The sequence below is a fragment of the Tamandua tetradactyla genome, chromosome 5 (assembly GCF_023851605.1).
Source record: "Tamandua tetradactyla isolate mTamTet1 chromosome 5, mTamTet1.pri, whole genome shotgun sequence".
Classification (NCBI taxonomy): domain Eukaryota; kingdom Metazoa; phylum Chordata; class Mammalia; order Pilosa; family Myrmecophagidae; genus Tamandua; species Tamandua tetradactyla.
Genome location: NC_135331.1, coordinates 111,757,011 through 111,781,565, shown reverse-complemented (window position 1 = coordinate 111,781,565; position 24,555 = coordinate 111,757,011). Strand labels below are relative to the sequence as shown.

At 38.6% G+C, this 24,555-nt stretch overlaps 1 non-coding gene across 1 annotated transcript; it reads left to right on the top strand.

Annotated features, from left to right (window-relative positions):
• Window positions 1–18,836: 18,836 nt before the first annotated feature.
• Window positions 18,837–18,942, top strand: LOC143685333 (U6 spliceosomal RNA). The gene has a single exon (XR_013176579.1). It is a non-coding gene; the product is annotated as a U6 spliceosomal RNA (small nuclear RNA).
• The last annotated feature ends 5,613 nt before the right edge of the window (window positions 18,943–24,555 follow it).

Genomic DNA, 24,555 nt, shown 5'->3' with positions numbered 1-24,555 from the left:
GGTATATGACTTCCCAATCAAGATAATAAAGGGCACTGCAACATCTGCCTTACTCTCTTACATGCTCACTCTGGGGAAAGCCAGCCACCATGTTGAGAGGACACTCAAGCAGCTCTGTGGAGAAGCCCATAAGAGAAATGGTAGACCTCCCACCACAGCTGAAATCAAACTTCCAACCATAATGAGTAAGCCACCTTGGAAGCAGATCCACTAGCTCCAGTTAAGCCTTCAGATGACTGTAGCCCTCAGCTAATACCTTTTTGCAATCTTATGAGAAATTCTAAACCAGAACTGTCCATCCAAGTCACTCCCAAGTTCACAACCCAAGGAAACTGTGAGATATAATAAATGCTTATTGTTACATTAATCCATCAAACTGGGATGTAATTTATTACTCAGTAGCAACTTACAGGTAGAGGAACTGAGATCTGAAACCAGGTCTATATCATTCTAAAGCCCATAGAGTTTCTACTTTACTTCTGCAATGCACTAGCATGAAGATACTTTTAGCTTCTGACTCAAAGAGTAAGAAAAAAAATGTTATCTCACATAAGTATTCTGGAGGCAGAGGGTTTCCAGAGTTGGTGAACTAAGCCACTCAATTGTATTATCAAAGATCCAGATGGTTCTCTCCATTTCTTTAATCATCCAGCCTCACCAAGAGTATCATTTTATCTCCTTCATTTTCAAAATATGCCCACTGCATTCTAAGCACTTCATGCAGACAGGACAAATGTGTTTTCCCAGAAGCATCTCAACTGACTTTCCTTTATTGACCAGAATTGTAGGACATGCTCTACCTAAACCATCATTGATGAGCAGAATGGGATGATGGGACCACAGTGATTAGCCTAGACCAATCAGGGTTTTCCTCTGGAGTTGAGGCTGAGGACTGCTTCATTTAGACACCTGGAGGTAGGGGCACCTTTGAACAAAATCTGGGTTCTGAAAGTAAGGTAGATGTAAGCATGTGTGCACACAGTGGTGGAAGGTTTGGGGTAGTGGTGAAAGACTTTTAGGTACACTATATTCTATGTGAGCCAACAGGGAGCTAGTTGGCTCCTAACAGCTGTGTTAATAAGAAGGGAAATAAAGACCCAGAGAAGGTGTGGGAAAAGCAGAAGAAAGACAGAGGCAAGAGCAGTTGAGTTCAAGTTGAAGTGTAGGTCACTCATTGCTGTCTGCCCATGGAACAAATAACCTGGATGAGACCTCTGTAGAGCCATTGTCCACTCACCTTATTCTCCCTCCTGAGGGTGAGTTATGTAACATCTAACTGCTCTTCTGTTTTGCTCATTTGAGTCTGTACTCTGACCCAGCTGCCTCCAAAAGCCTCCCAGCCAGTGGACCCTGCAAAGGCTTTGGACAAGTCAGTTAGCTGGTAGCGGCTGACTGGAATTCATCTGCATTCTCTTTGGTGGGAAGGCAGAAGGAGATGTGTACAATGTCCTCTCATGAGCTGCTGAAATGGTAGTCGATGCCATCAAAAACATTTGGCTTCTTTTCTCTAGAAATGGAATAATCCAATCCAGAATGCCAGAGGAGTGAGGGGACTAAAAACCCACACTTTTGTGGGGAGATGTAGAAAACCAATTGTGTTGAAGTGACTTGCAAAGGGCTACATCTCAAGTTAGAGGCAAACTGGTCCTTAAAACTGAGTCTAAAGACTCTTGGTTCAATGCTCTTCTCATGACACCTTTGTGGAGAAAGAGACTTTACATTCCAAGCCAGATGTATAACCTCATCTTTTTAACGCATAAAATTGCTTTAAGTAAGATGTTCTGACAGCCCTTCATGTTTGTTTGAAAATACTAATTATGCTTAATATTGATACATTTATTTTTACTGTTTGTTAATTGGATTTTAACTTCCCCCTTAAATTTTTTATCTAATATTTACCAAAACAGGCTAAGAGTCCAGCTAGTAATATTTTGAGCCATGCTTCTCACTGTCCAATAAATTACATATAATATTATCAAGAAGAGTTCCTTTTCAAGTTACAATAGAAATTATGCACTTCAGCTCTCCAGTTCAAGGGTTCACTGAACTCATTACTTCAAAGGGAGTATAATAAGCTTCCTGAGAATATCTTTTCTAAAATAACTCTTTTCCCTCTACCAGCTGACTCACAGAACTGACCTTGTATTTGACACAGCTCTATATGACTGGGTATGATGGATTTAATGTTGTTGGGAAAGTATGCCAGCAGCTTTGCCTTCTTAGGTGATTTTTCCCTTTTATTTCCTGGCTTATTTAAAGAAGTAAAAAGGGAGACTTGTATGCTAAGTAGGTCTCATTATCATCATTATCTATACCTTTCCCTTCTGAGATCCATTATAACTTAAGAAATGTGATGATGAATAAAGTTGGAGAATTTCATTGGTAACAGAGACCATCAGGAGATAGAAATAAGGTAAGATATTGGGTAATTGGAGCTGAAGGGATACAAATTGTGCAACAGGACTGGTTGTAAAAACTCAGAAATGGACAGCACAATACTTTCTAACTGTAATATAATTATGTTAGAACACTGAATGAAGCTGAATGTGAGAATGATACAGGCAAGAGGGCTGGGGCACAAATGAAATCAGAAAGAAAAATAGATGATAAATACTGAGATGGTATAATCTAGGAATGCCTAGAGGATATAATGATAGTGACTAAAGTACAAATTTTTAAATGTTTTTGCATGAAGAAGAACAAAGGAATGTCATTAATGCAGGGTGTTGAAAAGATTAATATTTTAAGATTTTAACTTATGTGTGTGACTAAAGCAAAAAATGTTCCTTTGGTACAAAATTTATATTTTGACTAGTGCAGTTCCTAATATAACTTATGTGGACAGCTTAATTGAATACTATAAGTACATGAAATCTTGACTAGGGCATAAGATTTTGTAGGTTTGTCCAGAGCAATGCCCCAATAAATCCCAGAGTGATTTGAACAGTGAGTAAAAAAGTTTTTGCAAAGTCCCCTTGCGGGGATGGTGAGAAAGGGGGAAAATTCAACTTCCCCAAGTGGAGAATTCTTGATATTCTCACAAGCAGTGGGGACAATCAAAGCAATAGGCTAAGTCCCCAACCTTGGGGTTTGTTCATATGAAACTCAACCCCACAAAGGATAAGTCAAGCCTACTTAAAATTAGGCCTAAGAGTCACCCCCAAGAGAGCTTCTTTTGTTGCTCAGATGTGGCCTCTCTCTACAGCCAACACAAACAAGCAAACTCACCATCCTCCCCCTATCTACATGGGACATGACTCCCATGGATATGGACCTTCTAGCAATGTGAGATAGAAATCCTAGAATGAGCTGAGACTCAGCATCAAGGGATTGAGAAAACCTTCTCAACCAAAAGGGGAAAGAGTGAAATGAGACAAAATAAAGTGTCAATGGCTGAGAGATCCCAAACAGAGTCGAGAAGTTATCCTTGAGGTTATTCTTACACACTAAATAGATATGACCTTGCTAATCAAGATGTAATGGAGAGGCTGGAGGGAACTGCCTGAAAATGTAGAGCTGTGTTCCAGTAGCCATGTTTCTTGATGATGATTGTATAATGATATAGCTTTCACAATGTGACTGTGTGATTGTGAAAACCTTGTGTTTGATGCTCCTTTTATCTACCTTGTCAACAGAAGAGTAGAACATATGGAATAAAAATAAATAATAGGGGGAACAAATGTTAAAATAGATTTAGCTTGAAATGCTAGTGATCAATGAAAGGAAGGGGTAAGGGGTATGGTATGTATGAATTTTTTTCTGTTTTATTTTTTCTTTTTCTGAATTGATGCAAATGTTCTAAGAAGTGATCATGTTGGAGGGGCCAAGATGGCGGCTTAGCAATGTGCGCGTTTTAGTTCATCCTCCAGAGCAACTACTAAATAACCAGAAACAGTACCAAACAGCTCCCGGAGCCACATCAGTGACCGGACACACAGTGTACCCCAGTCAGGACCAGCTGGACCGGCTGCAAGGCTCCCCAAAACTGAGAGTTCCCCTCCCCCACAGGTGGCTTCCCAGAGGGAAAGGAAAGAGACCCTAAACCTGGTCAAGGCAGAGGTCGAACATTGGGCTCATGGAAAAAGAGTAAGGGGGAGGAAATGGAGGCTTTAGTGGCTGTGTCTCTATGGAGACTTGGCAGCCTCTGGATTCAGTGGCGGGACTTCTCAGGCTGCAACTGCCCCAGGCATAGGCAGAAACAGGCTGCTTTCAGGGCTGTCTCCCACCTGTGCCTTCCCCAGGAGAGGGGTGAAGCCCAACTAAGGTGGAATCCCTCCATCAAAGACTCAGACCCCAGGGCTTGGCAATTTGAAGCCATTAAAACCAGCCTACAACCTCTCCTCTGTCTCCACCATGCCCCCAGCAGAGAGAGTCTTCCAAAGTTAAAAGTGCCGCAATATCTTTTGCTGGTGCGACCTGCAGGCAGACGCACCACATACTGGGCAGGATAAGAAGAAACAGAGCCCAGAGACTTCACAGGAAAGTCTTTGAACCTGCTGGGTCTCACCCTCAGGGAAAACTGATGCAGGTGACTCCTTGCCCCTGATAGGAGGCCAGTTTAGTCCGGGAAAACCTGGCTTGAGTCTATAATACCTACGTAGACCCTCCTAAGGGTGGGGAAGGAAAAGGCACCATACAAGCAGGGCAAGAAACAAGAAAACAAGAACTGAAAAATTATCCTCTGTTAAACAAAACCTAAGTTAGAGGTCCAGAAAAAGCTGAACTGAAGGTCAAAGAACAGATAGACAACAAATTCATCTAGCCAGAAAACCCTAGGTAAGAGAAGTGAAAGCAATCACCGAAATAAACTAATTAAGGTAATTAAATGCCTAGATGCCAACAAAAAATAACAAATCACACCCGGAAAATTGAAGATATGGCCCAGTCAAAGGAACAAACCAATAGTTCAAACGAGATAGAAGAGCTGAAACAACTAATTCAGAATATATGAACAGACATGGAAAACCTCATCAAAAACCAAATCAATGAATTGAGGGAGGATATGAAGAAGGCAAGGAATGAACAAGAAGAAGAAATAGAAAGTCTGAAAAAACAAATCACAGAACTTATGGGATTGAAGGACAAAGTAGAAAAGATGGAAAAAACAATGGAAACCTACAATGGTAGAATTCAAGAGACAGAGGTTAGGATTAGTGAACTGGAGGATGGAACATCTGAAATCCAACAAGATACAGAAACTATAGGGAAAATATGAGCAGGGACTCAGGGAACTGAGTGATAATATGAAGTGCACAAATATACGTGCTGTGGGGGTCCCAGAAGGAGACAAGAAGGGAAAAGGAGGAGAAAAACTAATGGAAGAAATTATCACTGAAAATTTCCCAACTCTTATGAAAGACCTAAAATTACAGATCCAAGAAGTGCAGCACATCCCAAAGAGAATAGATCCAAATAGACGTTCTCCAGGACACTTACTAGTCAGAATGTCAGAGGTAAAAGAGAAAGAGAGGATCTTGAAAGCAGCAAGAGAAAAGCAATCCATCAAATACAAGGGAAACCCAATAAGACTATGTGTAGATTTCTCAGCAGAAACCATGGAGGCAAGAAGACACTGGAAAGATATATTTAAATTACTAAAAGAGAAAAACAGCCAACCAAGAATCCTATACCCAACAAAACTGTCCTTCAAAAATGAGGGAGAAATTAAAACATTTTCAGAGAAAAAATCACTGAGAGGATTTGTGACCAAGAGACCAGCTCTGCAAGAAATACTAAAGGGAGCACTAGAGACAGATACGAAAAGACAGAAGAGAGAGGTGTGGAGAAGAGTGTAGAAAGAAGGAAAATTAGATACGATATATATAATACAAAAGGCAAAATGGTAGAGGAAAGTATTACCCAAACAGTAATAACACTAAATGTTAATGGATTGAACTGCCCAATCAAAAGAAATAGACTGACAGAATGGATTAAAAAACAGGATCCTTCTATATGCTGTCTACAGGAAACACATCTTAGCCACAAAGATAAACATAGGTTGAAAGCGAAAGGTTGGGAAAAGATATTTCATGCAAATAACAACCAGAAAAGAGCAGGAGTAGCTATACTAATATCCAACAAATTAGACTTCAAATGGAAAACAGTTAAAAGAGACAAAGAAGGATACTATGTACTAATAAAAGGAACAATTCAAGATGAAGACATAACAATCATAAACATTAATGCACCGAACCAGAATGCCCCAAAATACGTGAGGCAAACACAGCAAACACTGCAAACACTGAAAAGGGAAATAGACACATCTACCATAATAGTTGGAGACTTCAATTCCCCACTCTCATCAATGAACAGAACATCTAGACAGAAGATCAATAAAGAAACAGAATTTGAATATTACAATAAATGAGCTGGACTTAACATACATTTATAGGACATTACACCCCACAACAGCAGGATATACCTTTTTCTCAAGTGCTCATGGATCATTCTCAAAGATAGACCATATGCTGGGTCACAAAGCAAGTCTCAACAAATTTAAAAAGATTGAATTCATACACAACACTTTCTCAGATCATAAAGGAATGAAGTTGGAAATCAACAATAGGCAGAGTGCCAGAAAATTCACAAATACGTGGAGGCTCAACAACACACTCTTAAACAATGAGTGCATCAAGGAAGAAATTACAAGAGAAATTAGTAAATATCTCGAGGCGAATGAAAATGAAAACACAACATATCAAAACCTATGGGATGCAGCAAAGGCAATGCTAAGAGGGAAATTTATTGCCCTAAATGCCTATATCAAAAAAGAAGAAAGGGCAAAAATTCGGGAATTAACTGTCCACTTGGAAGAACTGGAGAAAGAACAGCAAACTAACACCAAAGCAAGCAAAAGGAAAGAAATAACAAAGATTAGAGCAGAAATAAATGAAATTGAGAACATGAAAACAATAGAGAAAATCAATAAGACCAGAAGTTGGTTCTATGAGAAAATCAACAGGATTGATGGGCCCTTAGCAAGATTGACAAAAAGAAGAAGAGAGAGGATGCAAATAAATAAGATCAGAAATGGAAGAGGAGACATAACCACTGACCCCACAGAAATAAAGGAGGTAATAACAGGATACTATGAACAACTTTATGCCAATAAATACAACAATGTAGATGAAATGGACAAGTTCCTAGAAAGGCATGAACAACCAACTTTGACTCAAGAAGAAATAGACGACCTCAACAAATCAATCACAAGTAAAGATATTGAATCAGTCATTCAAAAGCTTCCCAAAAAGAAAAGTCCAGGACCAGATGGCTTCACATGTGAATTCTACCAAACATTCCAGAAAGAATTAGTACCAACCCTGCTCAAACTCTTCAAAAAAACTGAAGTGGAGGGAAAGGTACCTAATTCATTCTGTGAAGCCAACATCACCCTCATACCATACCAGGCAAGATATTACAAAAAAAGAAAACTACAGACCAATCTCTCTAATAAATATAGATGCAAAAATCCTCAACAAAATTCTAGCAAATCGAATCCAGCAACACATTAAAAGAATTATACATCATGACCAAGTAGGATTCATCCCAGGTATGCAAGGCTGGTTCAACATAAGAAAATCAATTAATGTAATACACCATATCAACAAATCAAAGCAGAAAAATCACATGATCATCTCAATTGATGCAGAAAAGGCATTTGACAAGATTCAACATCCTTTCCTGTTGAAAACACTTCAAAGGATAGGAATACAAGGGAACCTCCTTAAAATAATAGAGGGAATATATGAAAAACCCACACCTAATATCGTCCTCAATGGGGAAAAACTGAAAACTTTCGCCCTAAGATCAGGAACAAGACAAGGATGTCCACCATCACCACTGTTATTCAAGGTTCTAGTTGGAGGTTCTAGTCTGAGCAATTAGACAAAAAAAGAAATACAAGGCATAAAAACTGGAAAAGAAGAAGTAAAACTATCACTGTTTGCAGATGATATGATACTATACATAAAAAACCCTGAAAAATCCACAGCAAAACTACTAGAGCTAATAAACAGTACAGCAAAGTGGCAGTGTACAAGATAAACATTCAAAAATCTGTATGTTTCTATACACTAGTAATGAACAAGCTGAGGGGGAAATCAAGAAACAAATTCCATTTACAATTGCAGCTAAAAAAATAAAATATGTAGGAATAAATTTAACTAAAGGGACAAAAGACCTATACAAAGAAAACTACAAGAAACTGTTAAAAGAAATCACAGAAGACCTAAATCGATGGAAGGGCATACCGTGTTCATGGATTGGAAGACTAAATATAGTTAAGATGTCAATTCTACCTAGGGTGATTTACAGATTCAACGCAATACCAATCAAAATCCCAACAACTTACTTTTCAGAATAGAAAAACCAATAAGCAAATTTATCTGGAAGGGCAGGGTGCCCCGAATTGCTAAAACTATCTTGAGGAAAAAAAAAAAAAAAACGAAGCTGGAGGTCTCACGCTGCCTGACTTTAAGGCATATTATAAAGCCACAGTGGTCAAAACAGCATGGTACTGGCATAAAGATAGATATATCGACCAATGGAATTGTATAGAGTGCTCAGATATAGACCCTCTCATCTATGGACATTTGACCTTTGATAAGGCAGTCAAGCCAACTCACCTGGGACAGAACAGTTTCTTCAATAAACGGTGCCTAGAGAACTGGATATCCATATGCAAAAGAATGAAAGAGGACCCATATCTCACACCCTATACAAAAGTTATCTCAAAATGGATCAAAGATCTAAACATCAGGTCTTAGATCACAAAACAGTTAGAGGAAAATGTAGGGAGATATCTTATGAATCTTATAATTTGAGGCAGTTTTATAGCCCTTACACCTAAAGCAAGAGCACTGAAGAAAGAAAGAAAGAAATGGGAGCTCCTCAAAATTAAACACTTTTGTGCATCAAAGAACTTCAACAAGAAAGTAAAAAGACAGCCTACACAATGGGAGACAATATTTGGAAATGACATATCAGATAAAGGTCTAGTATCCAGAATTTATAAAGAGATTGTTCAACTCAACAACAAAAGGACAGCCAATCCAATTACAAAATGGGAAAAATTATAGACACTTCTCAGAAGAGGAAATAGAAATGGCCAAAAGGCATATGAAGACATGCTCAACGTCTCTGGCCATTAGAGAAATGCAAATCAAAACCACAATGAGATATCATCTCACACCCACCAGAATGGCCATTATCAACAAAACAGAAAATGACAAGTGCTGGAGAAGATGTGGAGAAAGAGGCACACTTATCCACTGTTGGTGGGAATGTCAAATGGTGCAACCACTGTGGAAGGCAGTTTGGCGGTTCCTCAAAAAGCTGAATATAGAATTGCCATATGACCCAGCAATACCATTGCTAGGTATCTACTCAGAGGACATAAGGGCAAAGACACAAATGGACACTTGCACACCAATGTTTATAGCAGCGTTATTTACAATTGCAAGGAGATGAAAACAGCCAAAATGTCCATCAACAGACGAGTGGCTAAACAAACTGTGGTATATACGTATGATGGAATATTATGCAGCTTTAAGACAGAATCAACTTATGAAGTATATAACAACATGGATGGACCTTGAGAACATTATGCTGAGTGAGACTAGCCAAAAACTAAAGGACAAATACTGTATGGTCCCATTGATATGAACTGACATTAGTGAATAAACTTGGAATATTTTGTTCGTAACAGAGACCATCAGGAGATAGAAATAGGGTAAGGTAGTGGGTAATTGGAGCTGAAGAGATACAGATTATGCAACAGTACTGGATACAAAAACTCAGAAATGGACAGCGCAGTACTACCTAACTGTAATATAATTATGTTAAAACACTGAGTGAAGCTGCATGTGAGAATGATAGAGGGAGGAGGGCTGAGAACATAAATGAAATCAGAAAGAAAGATGTTAAAGATTGAGATGGTATAATCTAGGAATGCCTAGAGTGTATAATAGTGAAATGTACAAGGTACAATTTTAAAAATGTTTTGCATGAGGAAGAGCAAAGGAATGTCATTATTGCAGGGTACTGAAAATAGATGGTAATTAATATTTTAAAATGTCACCTTCTGTGTGAGACAAAAGCAAAAAATGTTTATCTGCTACAAAATTAGTATTTTGACTAGTGCATTTCCTAATATAACTTATGTAGATAGTTTGATTGAACGCCATAAGTACTTGGAATCTCAGGTAGGACATGAGATTTTGTTGGGTTTTCCAGAGTGATGCCCCAAAGAATCCCAGAGTGATTCGATCAGTGAGCGGAAAAGTATCTGCAAAGCCCCCTTCGGGGAGTGGTGAGAATGGGGAGAAATTCAACTTCCCCAAGTTGAATTCTTGATATTCTCACAAACAGTGTGGACAACCAAAGCTATATGCAGAGCCCCTAGTCTTGGGGTTTGTTCATATGAAACTTAACCCCACAAAGGATAGGTCAAGTGTACTTAAAATTTAGGCCTAAGAGTCACCCCCAAGAGAGCCTCTTTTGTTGCTCAGATATGGCCCCTCTCTCCAGCCAACACAACGAGCAGTCTCACCACCCTCCCCCTCTCTACGTGGGACATGACTCCCAGGGGTGTGGACCTTCCTGGCAACGTGGGACAGAGATCTTGGAAGAAGTGGAGACTCAGCATCAAGGCAATAAAAAAAACGCTAGAATGAGCTGAAGCTTAGCATCAAGGGATTGAGAAAACCTTCTGGACGAAAAGGGGGAAGAGGAAAATGAGACAAAGTGTCAATGGCTGAGAGATTCCAAACAGAGTTGAGAGGTTATCCTGGAGGTTATTCTTATGCATCAAGCAGATACCATCTTGTTATTCAAGATGTAATGGAGAGGCTGAAGGGAACTGCCTGAAAATGTAGAGCTGTGTTCCAGTAGCCATGTTTCTTGATGATGATTGTACAATGATATAGCTTTCACAATGTGACTGTGTGATTGTGAAAACCTTGTGTCTGATGCTCCTTTTATCTACCTTGTCAACAGATGAGTAGAATATATGGAATAAAAATAAATAAGAGGGGGAACAAATGTTAAAATAAATTTAGTTTGAAAAGCTAGTGATAAATGAAAGTGAGGGTTAAGGGGTAAGGTATGTAAAAAATTTTTTTTTCCTGTTTTTGCTTTATTTTTCTGTTGTCTTTTTATGTCTTTTTCTGAATTGATGCAAATGTGTGGGAAATGATCATGATGATGAATATGAAACTATGTGATGATATTGTGAATTGCTGAGTGTATGTGTTGAGAATGTTTGTGCTTCTTGTAATTTTTTTTAATTAATAAAAAATTAAAAAAAACGAAAGAAGTGATCATGTTGATGAATATGCAACTATGTGATGATATTGTGAATTACTGTTTATATATATAGAACTGAATGGTCATATGTTAAGAATGTTTGTGTTTGTTTGTTGCTATTTTTTTAATTTAAAAATTAATTAAAAAAAAAGAAATGTGATGAAATTTGTCTTAAGTGACTCTAATAAAGACAAAACCTGGTAAGTGGCTCCAGGAGATGAACTTTGGTGTTATGGTAATAGCACTTGAAACCAAAAAGAAGCTAGTCTAGTATATGTGCATAATAAATGTGGTTGCACTATTTTTCATTAGCCACATTATTGTTATCCCACCCCCCAAAAAATAATTTAAAGCATTCACAAGTTAAATAAATGATTCATAGAAGATAATCAGAATCAGAATTGGCAGTCTGTTCAGTAACTACCGTTACTTTCCCACTAATGTTCAGTTTGCCAAGTTACTATTAGAAATATGTTCTTAGTTAAGCAAACCGTTTAAGATTTTTTGTCCTTATCCACTTTGACACACAAGTGAGTAAGCCAACATGGGCTAGAAACAAGATTAGAAACAAACTCTGTTTAAGCAATTCATTCATCAAACATTCATTGAACCCTTACTACGTGCCAAGTTTTGTACTAGATTCTAGTGATAAAAGAAACAGTGAACAGACTAAAAGATAAATGTTTTTGATTCAGGGTAACTCTGCAGCAGTGGCATAGATAGCATGAAGTGGGAAGAAACTGATGAGATATAAAGCCTGATTTCTGCAAGTCCAGGAAGTCTTCCAAGAGGAGATGGTATCTGAGCCAGCTACAGAAGGACAGGTTGGTGTTTGGAAAACTTGGAGGTAAAGGGAACACAAAAAGCAAAGGCAAGCAGGTATGAGGCGCTAGCACGGAGTGAAGGACAGAAGTCAATATGGCAGAAAACTCAGGTGGGAGCAAGGAGGTGAGGACATGGGAGGCAGCAGGTAGGGCAGGGTCAGCCGCCTTCCCAGATCGGACTAAATCCTGAGAGCAGCAGGGAGCTATTGAACTATTTCCAGCAGATCGAATTATTTGGGATTTATTGGAGGAGTGGGAAGGCTGATTGGTTTGTGTGAGAGCGTTTTTATCTTGTTTAGACAAGCCATATACAAAGTATCTAAGACTGATAGAACCAGTACATTCTGTTATACACCATTGCAACACTCTTTTCACTCCATAGCACATTAGGAAAACATATTCTCAACAAGGATTTCCTTCTTCTTTAACATATGAGCAGAGATATCGTTTGGTGGAAGAGAGAACAAATAAAGAGATGCCAAGCTTTATGACCTTTAGATGTCTCAAGATCTCACCACTAACGTTTTAATATATTTCACATTGGCTTCCTCAAAATATTTTACATCAAGTTCTTAACAACCATAATATCAACATGTGAGTTGAAGAGAAATCACACAAGGTATGTTTGGGGGTAAATGTGTTGGCAGGAAAGTAACCTTTTCTTTTGCATGCGCTCTCCTCAGCTATCTATGATTCTGCCTGAAGTCATTTGTATTTCAATGCTCTTTAGCTCGTAGATACCAGTTTTTATTGGCATGAGCTGTACTAAAGAATCTGAGAAATTTCTTTATTAACCTGATTCAGGTTTAATTTAAAACCTGCTTTAGAGGACTAAAGGATAAATATACTTGTTTAAAATTTTAGTCATTGCCATCCCAGGAGCTACTGTAACCCGATTCAGCATAAACACATGACCCATTTTGACAATGTCACCAAAAGCATCCTTTTTTCACTGCAAGTTCAAATTTTCTTAAGATTCTGCATTTAATCTCAAACTTCTCCTTTTGTTTCTTTTACTGTTCACCATAGTCACATCTTAAAAAAAAAAAAAAGAAAAGATAGGATATATTTCATCAGATATATAGACATGACAGCATTAGAAACTACTCACATAAAACATATGGAATGAAGTTCCATTTCTGAAGTATTTTTTTGGATTTATAAGTCAGCAGTGACTTCATCTGCCTGCTCTATGAAAGACCATGGGAGCTTTAAATAAACTCCCCAAATACTGAGTATGTGCCTCCCTTATCCCTTTTCCCTTGATCTCTATATTTTAATGACAATACTGACTGAAGACCAATAATGTTAAATCATCAATTTGAAGATCTAATGAAGTCACTTTTTATAGACAACACGAAGAGTTAACCTGGGCTTTAAACATTATTTAAGGTCTATCTCACTAACACAATCACTTCCCAAACAAGCCATTGTTTGGGACCAAATGGAGATGATTTTAATAAAAGGGGTGAAGGAGGGAGGCAGATTGAAAATGATTTTTTTAAATCTGATCTCTGAGTTGAAGGTGCACTCATTTCCCCATCTTTTACCTTGGAGGGAAAGATGGGTTAAACTTAAAGGAGGCAGCAGGAGTTCATCATTCAGGATACAGAGTGAAGGTAAGAAGGAATTCTAAAAATAATACCTTCTCCTTCAAAAATGAAGCAGTCTGCAAGAAGCAGAACCAGTGAGCTTATTAGCGTGACTCTTTTGCCCTCTGTGGCTGACGTTCCCACTTTAAATCCTGGCACTATCCTAAAATGGGAGTCAGCTCTGCAAAGGTAAAACGAATTGAGGACACCACAGAGTGCGTATCAGGTGAGCTTCGCGGCACATAATTAAGCTGTGCTTCCATACTGTGTTAGGGGTACCTCCTACTTTTGCTTTCTTGGTGCTGTGCACAAAATAACTGACAAGGAAGCAGCCGGTAGAGCCATCATTGGCAGCCTCCCTCTCGCCCGGGCTCTTTGATACCTTTGTGGTATCAGCTGCTTTAGGAAGAACTAGGGGGAAAGGGACGATTGCCAAGGCATTCGATTACGTGTTCACAGCAGTTCCATTTTCTGTGCCATTTATGCAAAAGAGGTGCTTGCGACAGATCCCATTTCCTCCTGAAAAGCTTGTCACCCAGATTAATCTTGTGCCTTTCAACCAACCCTGCAAATTGTTTTAATCCACATTGTTAACACCATGACCTGTGTTACATGACAGATTCCTTCCTTCTTCCTTCTCTTCTTTCCCTTATTTTTCTCTCCTCAAAACATTTGGGGGCCCTATACTAGATGCTAGAGATACACAGAAAACCAGAACATTCCCTGGCCTTGAATTAGCCTCGCTCCAGTGAAGGAGACAGAAATGGAGGGCTGTGAATTTTAATAGTAAAGTGATTTGTTGCAGTTCCAGCTCAGAATTCTCTTGGAAGGAGAATTTGTCTTCTGAGTCATAATGAAGGGATCTATGCTCAATGCCACATACAAAACATGTGCTATTTATAAATGCCTAATTTCCATTGATAAATAGATGTATCATTTCAGAAAAGGCCATTTGTGTCAAGCAAGACAAGAGAATTTCAAGGACTTGCTCATCTCTCTGCTATCCACTTTTTAAAAGTTCTTCCTTATCTGGAAGAATGAGTGCGTCCTCCACTCTAAGAATTCTGGACTTTCTTACTGAACATTTGGAGCACTTCTGAGGGGAATCCCTTCTCTCTTCAAAGGGACACACTCCCAGCACCGTCACTTGCTAGCAGTGTAAATTTGGGCAAGGTTCTTAAACTTTTTGTGCCTCAGTTTCCACATCCATGAAATGTACATAATGCCTCTTTCCTCATGGAGTTGTGTTAAAATAGAATACTGGAACACACAGGAAGTGTGCGATAAATGGAACTGGTTATTAGCACAGAGACTGTCTACCATCTCCCTTCATTCTAAGGTCCTTTCCTGCGGAGGATGGAGAGAGAAGGCCTGGCTAGCAAAGTTGCTTTCCAGACAGAGGCAGGGCCTCATTGGCATAGAAGCAGAGGCCTAGCTTGTTTGAGAAATTTTTTCATTTTATAAAATATACAACCTAAAGTTTCCCCTTTTAATCACGTTCACCTCTTTATTTCAATGCTATTGATTACAGTCACAAATGAGGGCAGAAATAGTGTCTATTTAGCTTCACAACTGTTTTGCCTAGCTTAGGGCAGTGCCTAAGCAGTAAAAAATACTGGCTTAGTGGCTAGAGAAAGGATAAAATGTTATCCGGATAATGGGAAAACACACTTAGGGTAAAGAGAACAACATAATGTAGTTAGCCTGATTTAGTTCTTTGGAGACAAAAGGATGAAACAGAGCCCCAAGCCTTTGAAATCTGTGTCCTCTTCAATACCATGTCTCCTGTTAACCACCCAGGGATCACATACTTTCTGTATCTTCTGCCATGAAGAAATGCATCTGGTATGTTTTATTTTAGCATCTCTGTACTTGAGTTTTCAGAAGTATCTATATATTTTTAACCATTTCGTTTTCTTTTAATTGTGAAAATAAGGCTATTTCTTCTAAGAAAGCCCAAGTAGACGGCAGTGCCAAGAAATGCTTAACTTATCTACCCATCCACCCTGGGTAGCACCATTCTTGAGTATAACTGTCAAAATGTTTATATTAGCTTCTTTAATCTGCTCAAGAGCCCTAAAATAGCATAAAATGTCTGCCTTAGTGCTAACCTACACTCAGGACCAGCTTTGTAATTTGCAGAACTCAATACAAAAATGAAAATGCAAGGTGTCTTGGTTTGCTAGGGCTGCTGCAGCAAAATACCACAAATCGGGTAGCTCGAAGCAACAAAAATTTATTGTCTCACTGTTCTGGGGACTTAAAATCTGTGTTGGCAGAGCCACACTCACTCTGGAATCTGTAGGGAAGAATCTGTTCCATGTCTCTCTCCTGGCCTCTAGCTGTGGCTTGCCAGGAGTACATTGCATTTTCTGCCTCAGTCACCACGTGACATCCTTCCCTCTGTCGGTGTCCAGATTTCTTCTTCTTATAAAGACATGAATCATATTGGATTAAGGGTCCACCTTAAGCCAATATGACTTCATTTTAACTTGCCTAATTCCATCTATAACAATCTTCCCAGATACCGCCACGTTCTGAGCTGCTAGGGATTAGAACTTCACCCTCTATTTGGGGGACACAACTCAGTCTATAACACAGGGCATCTTGTTCAAAAATTATTAAGAATTTCAAGATAGTAACAGCAGAGCATTAAAACAAGGGACAGGGCCCCTCTAAGCCTGTGGCCCTGGGTGACCAGCAATGGCAGGCCCAGGAAGCTGGCCCAGCCTACCAAAAGGGCTTCCCCCGAAAAACACTGTCTGGTAATTTCTGCCCATGTCGGAAAACCTGATTTTTTTAAACTACTGAGCCCATCATCCTTGAATCTTATCCAAGTGGTGTCCTAATACTTCTCTATTAGGAAATCCCTCCTGAGGCCAAGTTCATGTGAATTATATCTACCTTTGAGTCACAAGAATGCAAACTCCTTGAAGGCAAGATTTGTGGCTGATGGATTTTTTTTTTTTTTTAGTCAGCACACATCCCCAATGATAAGAACAGTTCCTGAAGTAAATTAGATCCTGAACAGATGAATGCAGTAATGACAATGTTTTAATCCACTAACTGAAAGTCATCATTCCAACAAATAATTTTAATTATTGTTAAAATGAAAAGGTGATTTTAATTTTGCTATATTATAGTTACTTTTTTTTGCCTATTTGAATACGGTAGAGATCACATTCTTTTTCCAACCGAAACCAACCACAAATAATTTCTGTTTTAAGTCAGTGATTTTGGGAGAACATTTAACCTATGATAATACATATTATTAGCATTTCTCTGGACAACATTTAAAAAAATCAGAGTCATCTAAATAGATCAGAACCAATCTATTCCAAAAAATAAAATATACTGATGAAATGTTCCATTAAAGTATTATTTAAAAAAACCTGCTCTATTTCCTTTGCACTACAGTATCTTGGAGCAGCTAGAAGTAAAAGACTAAAATTGTGGAATTGTAACCCATACCAAACTTCTGAAATCTGTTCTACAACGAATTGTTGTGTTGTCCTTTGAAATTTATTGTTTTGTTGTATATATGTTATTTTTCACAAAAAACAAAAAAAAAGTCAGTTGTGATGATAAAAACATATTTATTCCTTTTAGCCTCCAATATTCTGGCACAGCTAGAAGGAAGCATCTGAGAGGATCGTATGGTAGCCTGTGATAAACTCTGGGATCTGTCCTATAACTACTTGTTGAAGAGTGCTATGAAAACTATTTTTTTAACTATGGGCTATGGTTAACAGTAATATTTTAATATTCTTTCATTAACAGTTAACAAACACCAATGGTTAAGGGATATGGGAGGATTTGGGTTTTATTCTTTTATTTTTATTTCCTTTCTGGAGTAATGAAAATGTCCCAAAATTGATCATGGTGATGAATGCACAACTACACAATTATACTGTGAACCAGTGATTGTATACTTCAGATGGTCTGTATGGTGTGTGAGTGTATCTCAATAAAACTGTATTAAAAAAAACACAAAACTATTGCTTTTTTCTTTCTTTGCTTTGTATTATATATCATACAATTTTTTACAAGTTTTAAAAATCTTAAAAATACCTGCTAACTTTTGCTAACCATGGCATGGATAGGAGAGGGGAGTTAGGGTGCTCAGGTGCAACAGACTTTTAAAAATCCTGGAGGCTTAGGAGGGAAATCCTCTAAGAACTTAGGAAATGAAAGAAAAAGATTGCGCTAATGCAGTTTCACTACTGGTATGCGTACAGATGTGCAAAGTGAGCTGAAAAAGAAAGACTGGCTTGTAGGCTGGAAAGATTGTTTCCATGGAAAACGTATTAAAACATATTTAAGAAGGAACACTGCCAACCAGAGAGTGGGCTGCCGGTTAGAAAAGCATTATCGCCATCAACACCGTCTTCACCATCAAAACAAAGTGTGCGTTTGTTGAGCTCAGAAAATGGGACAAATGGTGAGAATACCTTTTTCTTCTAATTTTCCCAGCAACCTGAAAAAGGAGTTGTGCTGTGTATTTTAATAATATCAATAATCCTGAATCCTCAGAATATTGCAGACTTGTCTAACACAATTCAGAATTGTAAACAGATTGAGAAAAACGTGTTTTTGTGACAAGCCATAACCAGCACTCCTGCGAGATTGTGACGTGGTCTTGCTTGACGTCTGCCAGAGGGACGCGCCCTTGATAAGGACATGGGCCAGGAGACCTCTGAGGCTTAGAGCCCAGCTCAGATGCCATTCTGGTGAATGTCAGGAAGCGGTGGGCTGACCCGTCTCTGACCCCTGGCTCCAGTGCCCGTGCTGAGCTGCAGGCCTGGTGCTGCACTCCCCACAGCATCACAGCCCCTGCCTCCCACCAACGGCTTCGGACCCTCCCAAGGTGCCACATGAGACCAATTCCAGAGGCCTCTGGCTAACGGCGCCAACCCTCAGGCCAATGGACCTTGGGGACTCTGGTATTCTCCACCTTTAAAGGTGTCATGTGCCCTTGACCTGGTTATTGTGCATTGGTTGTGTTGGCATCTTGCAGTTAAGCAAGCAAATAAATTGCCTTGAGCATCCAAGCTATAGTTATGCTGACTCTGCTTTCAATTTGTGATCATTTGATGGTAAATTTGAAACACACACAGTGCTCACTTGGCAGCACATATACGAAAAATTGGAATGATACAGAGAAGATTAGCATGGCCCCTGTGCAAGGATGAGATGCAAATTCATAAACATTCCACATTTTTTAAAAAAGAAGGAAAAAAAAAACACAACAAGTTGTTATTATGCCCATTTGCTTAGAAGGAAATTCAGGCTCCAAGTAACTCAGTTGCCTACAAAACCCGCCCCCATAATTATGAAGTTACACAAAAGTTGGTAAATTTGTCCTGATAGTAAATATTTTAAGTTTTGCAGGCCGGTTGGTCTCTGTCAAAACTTCTCTACTCTACCATTGTAGCATGAAAGCAGCTGTAGACAACACAAAAACCATGACTGTGATCATACAACTTTATTTACGAACATTGAAATTTGAATTTCATATACATTTCATGTGTCCTGACATTTTCTTCTTTTGATTTTTTCCCCAAAAACCATTTAAAAATGTAAACAACTATTCTCAACTTGAGAGTTTATAAAAACAAACATGGAGCCAGATTTGGCCTAGAGGCCATAATTTGCCAAGGGCCCATATATTATATCTCAACTTTTTAAAAGCAGTCTTGGATACCCAAATCAGCAGCATCCACCTAAGTGCCATCCCAGGGAGAAGGAATCTTGCCCACTGGACTAGAAGCTATCATGAGGATGGACATATTAATACTAATATCATATATTTATTGAGGACTACATGCCAGTTACATTGCTGAGCATTTTACTTATATTATCTCATATAATTGTCACAGAAACCCCACTACGTAGTTAACTATAAATTTACCTTCTTTACAGATAAAGAAATTGAGCCATGGAAAATTTTTTTTTTTAAGTAACTTGTCCAAGGTCCCACAGCTGGTTTGTGGTTGAGTGAGGATGTGTATTCAGCAGGTCAAACTCTAAGGCCTTATGAGTGCTGAGCTTCCTTCCATTAAACATTTAATTTTAGTTCCTGTCTCCCCTTCCTTCTTACTCTTTATCCCCCCAGGCCTTCTCCCAGCACTCCTGCAAGATGACGACATGGACTTGCCTGATGTCTGCGAGAGGGACATGCCCTTAATAAGGACAGGGACAACAGACCACATTTGAATGGGAGTGAGCATGATAAGAAAGGCATCTGAATTCTGATTCTCATTCAATCCTTCTTAACCTTATTGTTATGGACAGTAATTCATCTCATTGCTTGCCATTTCTCATTTCTCTTTAAGTCTTCAATTTTCTCCCCTTTATTTGAATGCATTAGCCCCTGAGGGCCATAGTTAGCTCCTCTGCAAGATAAGATGGCAATATCTTATCCCTGCATGGATGGCAGGGAACTGGGCCCGATAATCTCTTGTACCCAGCCTCAGCATTCATAGAATCCTATGAATTGGAGAAAACCAACTGTATGTGGGTACCTAATTCCTGAACATGAACCAATTATGAGATATGCAAATGTTTGAGCAAGTGGCAGCCAATATGATAAATACAGAGTTGACTATTGGTAACAATGATGATGACCAATAATTTTTACAGATTATTTACTCTTCACAAGCACATGAGGTAAATTCTGCTACTCTCCCCTCTCAATGATGTAGAAACTGAGGCACAGAGGAGACAAGCCATTTTACTAGACAAGCACCTAGTCAATAAGCAGTAAAGAGGATTTCGAACAGAGGCAGTCTTCTTCAGTAACCGGAGCTCCCAGCACATATGCCATACAGATGGAAAAGGAAGAAGAGACATATACCCTTCAAAATCTGGCACCCTAAAGGGGGAGGCACAAACACAAACAGTAAGCCAAGCAGGTTGCCATAAGACCCAAATAAAGGTTTTAGGAGAAGTTTCCATTCTGATTAGGGATATGTGGGCAGGAACAAGTTGCAGAGAGCCCAGGCTTCCATGCCTGTGAGATAGAAGGAAATGGAGATGGTTAAGCAAAGGGAACAGTGTGACTTTCAAAGATGGCTTGAGGGTCTGTTTCATGCCTGACTTGCCACATGTCTTCTGACACTCATCAAACTTAGCATCGCTCCAAGAGGAACTGTCAGCTGTGGGCTCCTGGTAGGATGCAATGTGAAACCCATTGCTCAACTTCTGAAGGATTCTCCCTCCACCCCACCCCTCCCAGAGCGCTTAGAGCTAATTTATAAGAAACACGGGGATTAGAGGGAAAAGTTAAGTGCTATCACAAAGAAGCATGAAGGCCGATCCAGAATGTGGAAATATTCCATGGGAAAACAAAACTGACTTCTGCAAGAAGTCAGTCACATGGGGCAAAAGAGACAGTGGTCTACTCTAAATTAAAACATTAATGGGGCATTATAACCTTGTATGATGCCAGTTTTGATTCAAAGAAACCAACTGTAAATAGACGTTTTTGAGATAATCCAGGTTGTCTGATTACGGGTTATATAGTAGATAATATCAAGAAAATGTTGTAATTTAGTTAGGTGTGATAGTGCTGTTGTGGTATGTAGGAAATGTCATGTTTTAGAGATCTGTGTTGAAGTGTATAGGGATGAGTTGATTGCTTTCAAGCATTTTCTTTAAAATATTTTAGAAAAAAAAAGGCATGATTTAGATAATGTTGGATTTCAGCGACCAGTATGTGAGGTTTTGCTGTACTAGTCTCTTTCCACTTTTATGCATGTTTTAAATTTTTCATAATAACAAACTAAGAAGTACATGTAAGTTGTTTGCAAATTTTATAACATCCATAATAGTCATAATTGCTCAAAACTAGAAAAAACCCAAATGCTGGTTAACAGGCAAGTCTATAAACCAACTGTTGCAGCCATATAATGTAATACAACTCAGCAGTAAAAAGAAATAAACTCCGGATACATGCAACAATATGGATGAAATTCAAAAGCCATTATGCTGCATGAAAGAACCCACATTCAGAAGATGATTCCATTTATATGACATTCTGGAAAACGCAGAAATAGAGAGAGAAAAAATTGATTGGTGGTTGCCAGGGGCTTTTGCAGGAGGGGATTGACTATGAAGAAACACAGGGAAACTTTCTGAGGTGATGGAAGGTTCTGCACCTTGATTGTGTCAAAATTCATGGAATTGTACACCTAAAAGGTTGAATTTTACTCTATGTAAATTGTTCTTTAATAAGCCTGACTTTAAAAGCAAACAAACATAAAATAAAATGAAGCCAACAGCTAAGGAAGAAAAAGAGGAAAGGAATAAAGGAAGGTGGAAGGGAAGGAATTAATCTGCAAATCAGTCTTGGAGCATGGAGATAAACACTCTGTGAACATGGGCGCATGCAAGCACAGAGGCCATCTCTGCAGCCTCTCCTGCACTGTGTCTACTTCCACAGCCTCAGGAAAAACAAACAAAAAGATGAATTCTGCTTCTCCTTTTCCAATTGTTTTCTCTTTGCACTCAGTGCAGTACCCTCTTTCTCAGCTGTTGCCCACGTTCTCTCTGATGAGAGTGGCCTTTTCTTATCAACTTGGTGATGACTCCCTCAAAGCTGAGTCTGAAGCATTTGCCCTCACCTTGATTTAACCAGAACAGCCACTCTGGAAATGGAACAAGCAATAACTAAAAGATTTTTGGTAAAGAATCTGACTGCATTGATCTAAATAAACAAATCAATATGCAAGTATTTTTATAGCCAGCAATCTGGCTAAGAATTAAGGAAAAGCATCCATAAACAGCCATATAGAAAACCATGGGGCCCCCTTGCCAACATTCTTCCACACCAGTGGAGAATTCTTTACAGACTTCCATTTTGACAAATGTGTCTCCTATTTCATTAATCTGGAACCTCTGGCCCTCTTGGGATAGCTCTCCTACAAGGTGAGTTGGCTAATCACAATCTATTTATTTCATCCTGAGTTATCGTTTTAAGTGCTCTGTTGTCATTTTCATGAGATCAAAGTACATTTGTTAAAGTTGATTGATTAACAAAATAGTAAATCGTCTTACCTACCCATGTACACCTGCAGTTCCCAAAGGAGTTGTTCGTTTATTGATGGAGTATTTATTACCTCCTGTAGCAAGAATTTTGGTGGCCATCAAAAGTAAATTTTTTTTTATTTTTTTAAATACCAAAAAACACATAACAAATGCAAACATTCCTATTTTGATCATTCCGTTCTGTAAATATAATCAGTAATTCACAATGTCATCACATAGTTGAATATTCATCATCATGATCATTTCTTGGGACATTTGCATCTATTCAGAAAAAGAAATAAAACGAAAACAGAAAAAAAATTTCATGCATACCATACTCCTTTCATTGATCACTAGCATTTCAAACAAAATTTTAACATTTGTTCCCCCTATTATTTATTTTTATTCCATATGTTCTACTCTTCTGTTGACAAGGTAGATAAAAGGAGCATCAGACACAAGGTTTTCACAATCACACAGTCACATTGTGAAAGCTATATCATTATACAATCATCATCAAGAAACATGGCTACTGGAACACAGCTCTACAATTTCAGGCAGTACCCTCCAGCCTCTCTATTACATCTTGAATAACAAGGTGATATCCACTTAATGTATAAGAATAACCTCCAGGATAACCTCTCAACTCTGTTTGGAATCTCTCAGCCATTGACACTTTGTCTCATTTCACTCTTCCCCGCCTTTTGGTCAAGAAGGTTTTCTCAATCCCTTGATGCTGAGTCTCAGCTCATTCTAGGATTTCTGTCCCACATTGCCAGGAAGGTCCACACCCCTGGGAGTCATGTCCCATGTAGACAGGGGGAGGGTGGAGAGTTTGCTTGTTGTGTTGGCTGGAGAGAGAGGCCACATCTGAGCAACAAAAGAAACTCTCTTGGGGGTGACTCTTAGGCCTAATTTTAAGTAGGCTTGACCTGTCCTTTGTGGGGTTAAGTTTCATATGAACAAACCCCAAGACTGGGGGCTCAGCCTATAGCTTTGGGTTGTCCACACTGCTCATCAAAAGGAATTTTTGAAAAGTGTTGTTTCTGTTTCATATTTTTTAAAAACATTAATGAATTGGAGAAAACCAACTGTATGTGGGTACCAATTCCTGAACATGAACCGATTATGAGATATGCAAATGTTTGAGCAAGTGGCAGCCAATACGATAAATACAGAGTTGACTATTGGTAACAATGATGATGACCAAATATTTTTACAGATAATGGGTAATCCATTCCAATGGCTAAAAAAATAGGAAAAAGTTACAGAGTGAAAAGTTTCCCTTCCACAGTTGTCCCTTGTCTGCTTAGCCTCCCCTCCCCAAAACAAACTTCCTTCATCCTCCCAGAGATTTTAATGCATATTTAAGCATGAATATTTATTTCTCCCACTTTTTAATGTAAATCATTTATTGAATATATATGCCTAGAGAAAAAATTACTAATCATGAGTAATCAGATCAATAATTTTTCTCAAAGTGAGCATGCTCATGTAATCCTAAATCAAGAAAGAAAATTTTACCGGAATCTCAAAGCCCAAATCCAGTCATTGATCAGGTCCCTGGCTCACGCCTCACCCCTGCCAATCCTAACTTCTAATACCATTATTGTTTTAGCCATTCTTCCGAGTGTTTTTATTTTTTTAAATCAGTAAAGATTTTTATAAGGCTTAAAATTCTAAAACCCCAACAATGATTACAAATGATATTTGTTTAAACTAATGCATTTGTAACCCCAATAGTCCTTGTATTGTATATTTTAGGTTTTACCAACTTCATAAACGTACTTGGGGACAGCTGAATCATT